The sequence below is a fragment of the Humulus lupulus genome, chromosome X (assembly GCF_963169125.1).
Source record: "Humulus lupulus chromosome X, drHumLupu1.1, whole genome shotgun sequence".
Classification (NCBI taxonomy): domain Eukaryota; kingdom Viridiplantae; phylum Streptophyta; class Magnoliopsida; order Rosales; family Cannabaceae; genus Humulus; species Humulus lupulus.
Window position 1 is genome coordinate 208780526 of NC_084802.1, and position 12539 is coordinate 208793064.

Sequence of the window (12539 nt, forward strand, 5' to 3'; positions counted from 1 at the left end):
AAGTGCATGACAAAATCTATATACTATTAGTAAACATAAATATAGATAACAAGATGAAGAAATAGAGATGAAGAAGTAGAGATGAAAGAAAATAAATCACTAAAATATATAAACTTTAAGCACATGGTGAATCAAAAATACCAAACAAAGTCATAGTGCATATAGGATCATCCTAACCTTCCTAAGAAGGCTAGTCTATTATGCTACACATTCTCATGAAATTATAGAGAGAAATTATGAGAAATGAGACTAAAATTTGGTAGAGTTTTGCTACCTAAAAATTACATGGTAAATGTGAAAGAATTGTCCATATTTATAGAGGGAGAAAATGACTAAAAATAAATTAAACAACGATTTAGGGGTTACACAATAAATCATAAATATTAATAATAAAATATGATTTTGAAAAATCAAATCTTATTATAAATATTAACCTAGTTATTTTGGCGTATGGTCAATTTGCTCTTTTTCTAAAATACCACAAAGTATGAACTTTAAAGCTCAAAATAGCAATTTGCAAGGCCCAATACCCACAAAACATGGGTTGAAGGAGCTGGTGGCAGAAGTGAGTTTTGACCCATTCCCAGCCAATGGGAAGGCGCCACGTAGGCGCTGGTTGGGAGAGGAGAAGGGCCGGATAAGGATGCTTGGGTGTTGGGCCTGCTGGGAAGGTTGGGTGAGCGCTGGGCTGCTGGGGAGTTGGGCCTACTGGGAAGGTTGTGTGAGGCGTGGGTCCTCAGGTGCGGATGCAGGTCAGCACGCGGGTCAAGATAGGCTGGCACGCGGGTCGCCAACCGGGTCGTGCGGGTCAGAGGCAGATGGGGCGCGAGTCGAGGGGATGTGTGGCGCACCGTGATGACGCCATCTGGCACTGAGGATGGCTTGGGCTAGGGCAATTGGTTCTTGGGCCAAATGGGCCTAAGCTTTATTTCTTCAACAAAATATCATTTTCTTCCTTTTTTTTTCTTCTCTTTTTGCTAGTGTTCAAATGCATTTTATTTCCTGAAAATTAACAATAAATTAAATCATAATCAAATATTTTCATTTATAAAATAGATTATATTAATTCCATGAAAATATTAATTAAACTTAATTTATTTTGACCATTAAAATCAATAAATATGCATTTTTCATCACTAATCAGCAACCTCCTTGCAATAGATCTCTAGCCCTCAAAACAGAAATCATAGGTATGCAGGGTCCATGCATAGTGCCAACAAACACAAAAGGATCCTCACCTTCAGGCTCAAGGGTGACCATCTTCCTTTTGCAATCAATGGTTGCCCCATTCTTCACTAACCAGTCCATACCCAGAATCATGTCGAAGTTAGTCATAACCAACTCTATCAAATCCACTTTCAACTCTCTGCCCTCCACTATCACTGGCAAAGATCTAACCCACCTCCTAGATACTACCAACTCCCCAGTGGGTAATAAAGTTCCAAATCCCACAGCATAAAAATCACAGGGTCTACACAGTCTATCAATAATTCTACTAGCAACAAAAGAATGTGTAGCACTAGAATCAATCAAAACATTATAAGGGGTTCCAGCATTGAGAAGCTGACTTGTAACTATTGAGGGAGAAGCCTCGGCCTCTGCTTGTGTCAACGCAAACACTCGAGCTGGGACCGAGCTGTTCGCTTTTCTGGGTTCCTTTCTTGCCTTAGGGCAATCTTTCTAGAGATGACCCACTACTCCACACAAAAAGCAGCCCCTTGCCCTACATTCTCCCAAATGACGCCTCTTACACCAAGGGTATTCAAGATAAGTCTTCCAAGCTTCACTACCACTTTGACGACCCATTGAAATACCGCAAGGTCGCCTATCAAGACCTGGAACTGGGAAGGTGTCAGGAGCCTTCCTCTTCTGCTCACTGGGGCCTCCACCCCTACCAGAACCCACAAAAGGAGAACCTGTTCCCCTAAACTCCTTTCTGGCTGCATTGTCTCACCAGATCTTATTCTCTGCACTCTCAGCTGTGAGTGCTTTCTCGATCACCTATGCATAGGTAGTAACCCCAGCCACAGTGGTAATGCGAACATCTCAGGATAATCTAGGTTGTAGCCCTGGAGAAATCTCTCCCTCCTGGTCCCATCAGGGGGTACCAACTCCATGGAAAACTTTGCCAATTCAGGGCATACTCAGTCACTGATAAAATCCCCTGAAGTAATCTGATAAATTCCTCAGCTTTTGCCCCCCTGATGGAATCGTTATAATACTTCTCGTTGAACAGAGTCTGAAACTCTTCCCAACTCAAGGCATTGATATTTCTGGTCTGGGATATAACTTCCCACCAAATTTGGGCATCTTCCAAAAACATATACGTGGCACAGGCCACTCTCTCATTACCAGTTACCCACATGGAATCCAGGATGGTGGTAATCATGCTCATCCATTTCTCTGCCTTTGCAGGATCTGCACTACCCTAAAAAACTGGAGGTTGCACCTTTCTGAACCTTTCATAGAGAGGCTCCCATTTGTTACCAACCTCAGGCAGTTGCTGGCACCGATACAGGAGGTGCCTCAGATACATTGGCTACTATAGGAACTTGCTGCTGTCTCAGGAGGCAGAGTTCTTCTCCCTGCCTCAATACTATAGCCTACAGCTCATTAAATAACTGCTGCCAGTTCTTAGGAGCTGGCTGTGGAATCTGACTCTGGTCATTCTATTGACCCTGATTATTATTCTGGCCTTGATCACCCTGGCCAGCTGATGAATCTGTCTGTCTTGGAATCATTCTTATCAACTTATACCTTGTTGCAATAGTCAATACAGCCAGTCTGGCAGTGATAACTAAACCTCTTGCTGCCTTACGGTCCAAGAAAAGGCAGATAATTATCATATTCCACAGTTATACAAATATACAATTGGATACTTGATCATAGCATTTATCATTTAACATGTATCAAATAATAGTTCACAATGAACAATACTACTAAGCATGTTCTAGCAATATCAGTACTAATAAGGACGTTCTTGCTGATGATACAGTATTCAAGGCACAACCTTATCAAGGTATCTCATGTAGAGAGGTAAATAATTTATACTATATTTAAGCAATTAAATATATCACTACATAAATAGTTATCAAACCATAAGTCGAGCTTGTCTTCAGTGGTGAGTGTACATGCCCAGCCAGTATACAGGAACCCTAAACCTTGGCACGCTCTAATACCAAGTTGTAATGCACTGGTTACTCCAAGACAGTTACTGTGAACTTTGAACCGTGCTTAACTCGCTAATCGAGTTCTTTGGTTATAAACGTGCTTCTAGGTGTTATTAATAGGTTAAGGTGGAAAAACCAATCAAAATGAAATGATATATTTTATTTAAAACTTAAAATATACATGGACCCATAAAAAACATTTACAAGTTATTTACAATCCAAAATGGTCATTACAGTTTAAAATTTACAACCCGCCGACCAAAGCGGGAAAAATAGGGTAAACCCCCTAATTCCTCAGAGAAACTCCTTGGCCATGATGGTCAAGCGACTGCATATGTACACATCACCGCCTAAGCTCTCCACTCAAGTCTGGGTGAGCTTTTCTTTCCCTTTACATGCACCACATAGCACCCATGAGCCAAAGCCCAGCAAGAAAACTCAATACTACATGTATATAATATCAAACGATGATCATGATAATCATCCAGGACTTACAGCCCAAACAAATGAGTGACTAATGTTGTAAGTCAATAATGTGGGTTCTGCACCCTTTACAAATGAGTGATTGAGTCACTAGCTTAAACAGGATAAGTGATTGATGAGCGAGTCACCAATGTAAACCAAGGGAGTGACCATGGAGTCACTACTGTGGGTTCCGTACCCTTAGCCATGTGACGATACGGTCACCTGGGCCTTCTGGCCCTGGCTCTGAGTAAGTAGTCATAAAACTAGACAAGCGCTTTTAGTTTTCATCGAACATGGGGTCGGTCCGGCATTAATGCTCATGATGAGTCATTCAATGCAGATGTCGATCAGATCTAATCTTTTATTGGCTCTGCGTTCATGATGCTTATGCCGCTCCTGACGCATAGGTCAGCAACATACGACCAGTGCTCCAAACTACTGTCGAACCTAATTAGTAAGTCACAGCTTCACAGCTAGTTCTGACCCCATTGCCGATTTTGACTAGTAAGTCAGTGCCTTTCACAAGTAAGCAAGATTTTCTAAGCATTTGATATGCAATCAATGTCCACATTTAAACACTCAACATGCCTCAATAATAACCATGCATGACACATATGGGGTGCAGTTTTCTTACCTCTGGTTCGAGTGAGAAATAGTAACAGAACGACCCTTGAGAACGATCGACCTTTTGATTCCGTAGAGGTTACCTAATCAAAACCAATTATAACCTCAATTAATGAAAAGCAACAATAAAATGGTCTTGACCTAAACCTCAATCCCAGGACCCCAAATTGTACCCAAACGGTGAGTAGATTAAATCCCCAGCCTTAAAGATTGAAACCCCGAGCCAAAAACCCTTTAAAATGCCCAAAACCAAAATCTGATGAAGCAAGGTAGCACTGTAGCGCTACCCCCCTAGTGCCGTAGCGCTCAATTCAGCAAAAACTCATCGCTGAGTAGTGCTGTAGCGCCCCCTTGTGGGCGCTACAGCACTACACACAGCCTGAAATGGCCCTGAAACTTTCGCCTTTGACTCCACCATTTCCAACCTGAATCAAAAGCTTTTAAACCCCATTTTAATCCCAAATTAACCCAAAAACCATCTACACATATCCTAGGCGTCACAACCCAAGTAACCCTAGCCAAAAATTCCCATCAATTCCCTTTAACCAATCTAGAAAACCAAGTTGAAAACCAAACCAAAAACAGAGCAAAGCTAGAGTTTTAATGGCTAGAAACTTACCTCAAGCTCATATTAGGATCCTCTTCAATGGTGGAACACAATCCTAAGCCCTCAAGATCCACTTCCCTAGCCTAAATCCTCAAGAACAACTCAAAAATTCAAAAGAAAAAGGAGAAGAAAAGAGGTATGGGAGAGATGAGTTTATGCTCTATTTTTGCCAACCTTCTACAGCCTTAAATGGCTTTTATATGACTTAAGGTGAAAAGACCTTTTTGCCCCTATGTCATTTAAGGTTTTTTAAAGACTCCTAAAGGTAAAACTGTCATTTTCCACCTATTTCGTTAGTCATAATTAACACCCTCCAATTCCCCTTATTCTCAAAATTCTCAAATACCAATAATTCATAACCTGTTACCCTTTAATTCCCGACAACGCTCTAATGACCTAATTACCCCAAGACTCACCCCGAGCTGAACTTATTCCCGTTATGACTAAACCGCTAATTTGCACACAAAGATCGTCTCATGCCGAATAACTCGAACAAATCCACATTATAATGTGGCCTTAACGATCACCGACATGTATACAAATATACAATTACGCCCTCAACTGTCCAAATTACCAAAATGCCCCTATGATGAAATGTGGACCCACATGCATGCATTTAACATCATATTATAATATAATTCACATAACACATGCATATATTAATGTAATGGCATAATAAATCAATTATGGCCCTTCCGGCCTACTAATCCAACTATTAAATCGCATTAGGGATTTTGGGGCGTTACATTTATATTCGATCTCCACCGTTGGTTTAACAAAGTTAATAGCTTAATGGGGCTCGAGACGCTTTGATTCGTCCCCCTATAGAAGGTGTTCATTCGTTATTTTGACAATGTTAGATTTCGAAAGATAGATAATTATAGGTCAAATTCTACTAGACTCACCCATACGGTGACTACTAGGACTAAATCTATGATTATTGAAATCGTTGGTCCAGCTCATAAAATAAGAGATTTTGTTTTCTTATTTTGATCGAATTGTAGGTTGTTAATAATGGTGTCCATTATTAAATGAGTTTACAACTCTATTTAACTAATGGTATCTTTTGACTCTCGCCAACTGGGACAACGATATCTTAGATTAGTTAAAAACCTAAAGAAATAGAGATTTGATTATTTTTGTATTTTTTCTCATATCTTACATATTTTTGGTATATGTTGTGCTATTTCTTGAAATTTGTGTGAATAGGAGTTTTATTGAGCAAAAGTGATTGACTTTTGATAATTTGTAGTTTTAAGTTAAGTAGTGTCTGTGTCTACTCCCATCCTTTCTCAACTTTCGATGGAGAAACTCACTGGAGAAACTTCCTTAAATGGAAGCAAAACATCAACATTGTGTTGATTGGTGAGAACTCCGAGTTCGTCATGATTGAGGAATCTCTAGAACGAGTACCGTCTCCGCATGTTCTTGATGGCACCATAAATGCTTGGATAGCACCGTCTCCGCACGTTTGTGATGGCATCCTATATGCTCGAATGGTAGCATGTCCGCACGTTCGTGATCAACTCAACTATAGTTTAATGCAGCTCATGAACGAGCTTTAGATTTTTGAGCCTATCATGGGTGGACCTAGTAAGGAAGGAGAAAATAAGACTACTGTTGTTGATGCTGATCCAGCTAAGGCTGAAGCTAACCAAGCTTCGTCTTTGATAGCTAGAAACAAGAGGAAAGGAGGACAAAACAACAACCCCAAGGTTGCAAAGACGAGTGAACCACCAAATGTACAGACGCCTAAGGGGAAGAATGTAATGACCAAAATTTCCTAATAAGGCTTAGGACCTTGATTAGGAGGCCAGGAGGGCCATAATTGAATTATTATGCCCTTAAATGATTATATGCATGATTATGTGAGTTATATTATTATATGATGATAAATGCATGCATGTGGGTCCATTTTTCAATATAAGGGCATTTTGGTAATTTGGCCCGTTGATGGCATATTTGTATATTTTCTTGCATGTTGGTGATTTATGGATAAGACCACATTATATGTGGATTTTTTCGAGCTGTTCGGCATGAGACGATCTCAGAATGCAAGTTAGCGGTTTGGTCATAACGGGGTAAATTTCCGGACTCGGGGTGAGTCTCAGGGTAATTTGATGATTAGTTCATTACCGGGAATTAAAGGGTAATGGGAATAACGAGAATTGGAGGACGTTAATTATGATTAGCGGGATTAGATGGGAAATGACTATTTTGCCCTTGGGAGCTGTTAAGGAAAGAAGATAGGCTTGGGGCATTTTGGTCATTTGACCAAGGGATATGTTTAAATTAGGATGGTTGTAGAAGAATTAAGCCAAAAACAGAGACCCTTTTTCCTCTTCAACGATCATCCTTCTCCTTCTCCTTCCCTAAGAAATTTTTGAAGCTCAATTTGAGGATTCAAGCTAGGTGATCAAGCTTGAGGTTCTAGGTTTATGTTCAGTCATTGAAGAGGGTTAATTATGAGTTTAAGGTAAGGTTTCAATTCAAATTTTCTGGTTTGTGCTCTGTTTTCCAGCTGGTTTTTAGTTAATATTTTGGACAGAATAGGTGGGAATTTGATGAGGTTTTAAATAATTTAAACCTTAGGTTTTATGGTTAAACTAGTGGATATGATGTGTGGATGCTTGGTTTTGATTTTGGGTTGGTTTAATGGAGGAAATGGCAGGGGAAGCTGGGATCATGGGGTCAAGTTGTGATTCAATAGGCCAAGTCGTGACTTGGACCCAAGTCAGAGGCTCCCTGGGCTTAGTGGGGGAGGCGCGCCGCGACTCAGCTTGGGTCAAGTCGCGGCCCGCCCATGTTTCTCCAGGTAGTGCTCTCTGTTTGAGGGCAAGCCCGCCCTTCCTATTTGAACTAAGAAGGGTTTGAGGCTTGGGGTTTCAATTCTTAAGGCACGGGATCGAATTTACTAACCGTGTTAGTAAGATTCGAAGTCCCGGGAGCGAGGCTTAGATCATGAACCTTTTATGAATTATTTTATTTATGGAATCCTATATTTGATTATGACTAGGTAGCTGCTAAGGAACTCAAAGGAATGATCGTTCTCAAAGGTCGTTCTTTTATTATTTCTCGCTTGAACCAGAGGTAAGAAAACCGCACACAGTATGTGATGCATGAGATACATGTGATTAGGGCATGACATGAATATTGAATATGAGATTGATCAGAGCTTGAGTCTCTGTAAATGTGCATGATCATAATTATGCTAGTGTTTGTTGAGTAAGCATGTTGAATGCCCTACATTTGGATATTTGACATATGATATATGCTTGGTAGCATTGGTTACTTGTGAATGGAACTGACCTATGAGTCAGGAATCGGCAATGGTGTCAGTATTGACTGCGAAGCTGTGACTTATTAGTCAAGTTCGGTAGTAGTACTGAGCACTGGTCGTATGAAATTGACCTATGAGTCAAGAACGGTATTAGCGTGTCTAACGCAAGCCGAAAAGATTAGATCTAATCGACATAAGCATTATCATCATAAGCATGAAATGCTTGACCGACCTTAAGTTCGATGAAAACAAAAGTGCTTGTCTAGTCTAAAGGCTAGATACTTAGAGTTAGGGCCAAAATGCTCAGGTGACTGTAACGTCACATGGCTTAAGTTCGTGACTCCATAGTCACTTATCTAGTTCAAGTTCGTGACTCCATAGTCACTTATCTAATTCAAGTTCATAACTCCATAGCCACTTATCTAGTTTAAGTTTGTGACTCAGTCATTAGTCACTCATATGATTTGGGCTACAAGCCCCAGCATGATTATCATAATCTCAAAATTGTTAATCACTCATCCGATTTGGGCTACAAGCCCCAGTATGATTATCAGAATCTCAAAGTATTAATCACTCATCTGATTAGGGCTACAAGCCCCAGAATGATCATCATAATCTCAAAGTGTTAATCACTCATCTTATTAGGATTGACTTGATAGTCATCCATACAAGAGGGCAGGATCCACAATCATTATTTGGACTTATTTGCATGCATGAATAGGGCTATTATTGCTAGGCATGCCTATTATGACTTAGTAACATGTTATTACCTATTCATGAGCATATTGAGTTTTCTTGCTGAGCTTCGGCTCACGGGTGCTATGTGGTGAAGGTAAAGGCAAAAGAAAGTTGGATCATCCTTGAGTTGGTGAGCTTAGGTTACGATGTGTACATATACGGCTGCTTGACTGCCACGGCTGAGGGTTTAAAGAGGAACTAGCACTACTACAAAAAAAGGTTTTTTAGGACTCGCAAAAAAAATTTCAAGCGCGAGTCCTAAAAAAGTTTTCAAGACTCACAGGGCTCGAGTCCTTTATTTGAGAGCCTTAAAAATTGAGGTTTTTTAGGACTGGTGTTGCAAGTCCTAAAAAATCATGTTGAGTGCCTTTAAGTAAGTTTTTAGGACTCGCGTTGCGAGTCCTAAATGAATGTTTTTAGGACTCGTAATGTGTGTCCTAAAAGATCCTGTTGGGTGTCTTTAAATTAATATTTTAGGACTCGCTTTGCATGCCCTTAAAAGTAAATTTTTTTTTTTTTTAAAATGCAACTACAATTTTCATTTTAATTTAAAAATATATCTCCCTTTGAGTGTCCAAAATGTATTAAAAGAAATTTAAAAAGAAAATACTAAAAAAATGCCAATTTTTTTTAAAAAGAAATTTAAATTTCTCAACATGTATTATAAATGACAACATGATTCAATATAAAATAGAATAAATTCCTACTTATAAGTACAATAAAAAAGAGCATATATAACTCAATTGACTAAATTAATCAATGACTAGCAACCTTTCTCTCAATCTCTTTCTTTGAATGAACACTTCTTGTCCACTTTAAACATTGGAATAATCAACTATGGCAGCATCATGACATTTTTTTTTTTTATATACCTTTCCCAATGATAGAGCTCTTTGCAATCCTGCATAATAAAATTAGATCAATATCATACATAATAAAGATGAGTAAAGAGTGAAACACAAAACCCATTCTAAAGTTGCACTCTCAAGAACGAAACAAGCATTCATAAATCCAACGCATAAACTAAAGTGGTTCCTCTATATCAATCAAAGAGGACAACAATTATATCAATTAAAGAACACAAGATTTAGTCAATTCCAAAAAATTCACATATAAATAAGATAAATATATATATCTAATTTTTTAACTATTAGAAAGAAAAAAATTCAATTCCTAAAAATTATTTTTAACTAGCATGTTATTCTTTCTTTTTCAGTTCATTTTAAGAAATACTTGTAACTTGAAATGTTCAAGAAATACATGCATGATTAGAAATTAAATAATTTTTTAGTTCTATGAAAAAAGCATTCATTTGCTATTTAATTTTAACAATATTATTAGTCCATTGAGGCATTTTCACTAACACCCACATCATCCTATAGAAGTATCACTCACTAAATTTAACAATATTAGTCCATCCAGGCATTTTCACTAACACGTGGTTTGCATTACAAGAAAAGAACCCAATAAATACCTGAAAAACAATTAAATCTGCTAAGCAAGCTTAAGATTAGTAAGGTCAAAGAATTCTTAAATCCATTAAAATAACCAGTATAGAGTTAAAATACACAGTTAAAGCCTAACCAATGCAGAAATGAAACCATAAGTAAAAGAAGCCAAAATCTGCCAATATATTTCGTTATTTCGTTTGACAAACAAGACACTAAATTTTGGTTTTGACTCAACGATAAAGAAAATAGGAGAGGAAAAAAAACTCGACGCCTCTATTGAGAACTTGTCATTCAAGCATAATTTCTCAACACTTCCACCTGTGGTGCCATTCTATTGAGGTATTTGGGTAGATAAAACTCCAAGAGTCAATCAGCATGGCAATACAACCTTAAGTACCAACTATTGTTCCTGAAGGAAGCATTCTAAAAGTTTCTCAGAAAAAGAAAAAGAAATCCTTGGGATATTGTGAAACACAAATCCAACTTCATCATAAAGTCAAGTGAGCAACAATAAAATATTATGCTCAAGAAACACCATGATTTCTGTTGAATGACACAAGCATGTGATACTCAGACTCTTAGGTCCATCTTACCTGAGCTCCAGCCATCTCAAGTTTGTTTCCTTTGGCCAAGAGATCATCAACTGTACGCTCGGTTTCAAATGTAATAAAACCAAAGCCACGTGAACGACTAGCTGCATGAACCCTCATAATCTGATGTTCCTTCACCTCTCCAAACTGTGAATAAGTCTCTAAACTCATCTGCACATAAGTAACTCTATAATCAATATCAAATAATAGCATGTTGTACATAGAAAGCTTGAAATAAACATAAGAGGTTCACCTTCATTAACTGTTGTGGGAATCCCACCAACAAATATCTTCTTCGTCTTGAAATCCTTAGACCCAGTAGCTCCCCTTGGTATTGTCCATTTGATTTCCACCTAAAAGAAGAGAAAAAACATCAAAGACCCACAAACGAAATACTCTCCATAAAAAAAAACTCTCTCAAGAAATATAAAAAGAAAATGAAAAAAAATCTTTTCAACCCAAAAGAAAGAATAAACACACAAGAAACCTTACTTGTTTGTCGTTGATAACATGAGTGTCTTGGATAACTTTATCAACATCAGAGGGTCAGCATAGGTCACAAACCCAAATCCACAGGGTTGCCCTGTTTTGCTGTCCTTCATTATCACTTAATCTATAATCTCACCATATTTGCCGAAGTGTTTAATAAATTGTGCTGCATTTCAAAATTCCATAGAGCTTTAATTACAATCCCGAAAACCAAACCAAATTAAATCAAATCAATCTTAAGACGAACTAACAACTTACCAGAACTCGTCTCTCTCGCTAAACCCCCTATGAATATTTTCCTACAAATTACCAACAAAAAAGATAGAATAAAAACGGAGTCTTTCACATAGATTCACAAAAAAAAAAATCATTCCAATAAAATTCCCAAGGAAAAAAAAAACTAAATGATAGAGCCATAAACCGAATAATCGAGAGTAACTTTCACTTGCCTGAGGATAGTATCAATGGCATTAAATTGGCGGGAAATAGAAAGAGATTTAAGGATTGATTGGTAGGTTATGGCAGTGTGACCGAACCAAGGTTGCTGGGCAGCCCAGTTAAAGAAGCCAAGTGCAAGTGAATGATGAAGGAGAAGGAACGGGTCGATGACTCGAGAAACAAGTGACAGGGTGAGTGAGTCGTGACAACCGAGTCGGTGTCTACACGAGCGAAGGACTCCATGACCGAGTTTGTGCTGTTCGCCGAGCGTGAGGGAGAGGGAGTTGAGAGGGTGAGTGTCGGCTGGGGGTAGAATTTTTAGTTTTTATTTTAATTTTAAATACAAAATTTAATGATATTAAGAAAAAAAAATACAATAAAATATTAATGATATATTATTAATTTTTATTTTCTAATTATATTTAAAAACTAACAACTTATAATTTTTTTAAATAAAATTTAAGTATATTATTCTTTATATCATAATTAATTTAAATTTTGATATAAAAATTATTATAAATAAAAATTTAATAATATTCAAAATTTAGAAAAAACAATATAGAATTTAGGACACGCATCAATTTTTAAGAATTCTTTTAGGACTTGCAACGCGAGCCCTAAAAAGTCCAAGAGGTGTATATTAAAAAAACAAATCAAACTTTTAGGATACACATCAATTTTTAGGAC

The 12539-nt window shown here is 37.9% G+C and overlaps 1 pseudogene; it reads right to left on the reverse strand.

The window, feature by feature from the left end:
• Nucleotides 1-10636: 10636 nt before the first annotated feature.
• Nucleotides 10637-12162, reverse strand: LOC133806687 (heterogeneous nuclear ribonucleoprotein 1-like; annotated as a pseudogene).
• Nucleotides 12163-12539: the final 377 nt, after the last annotated feature.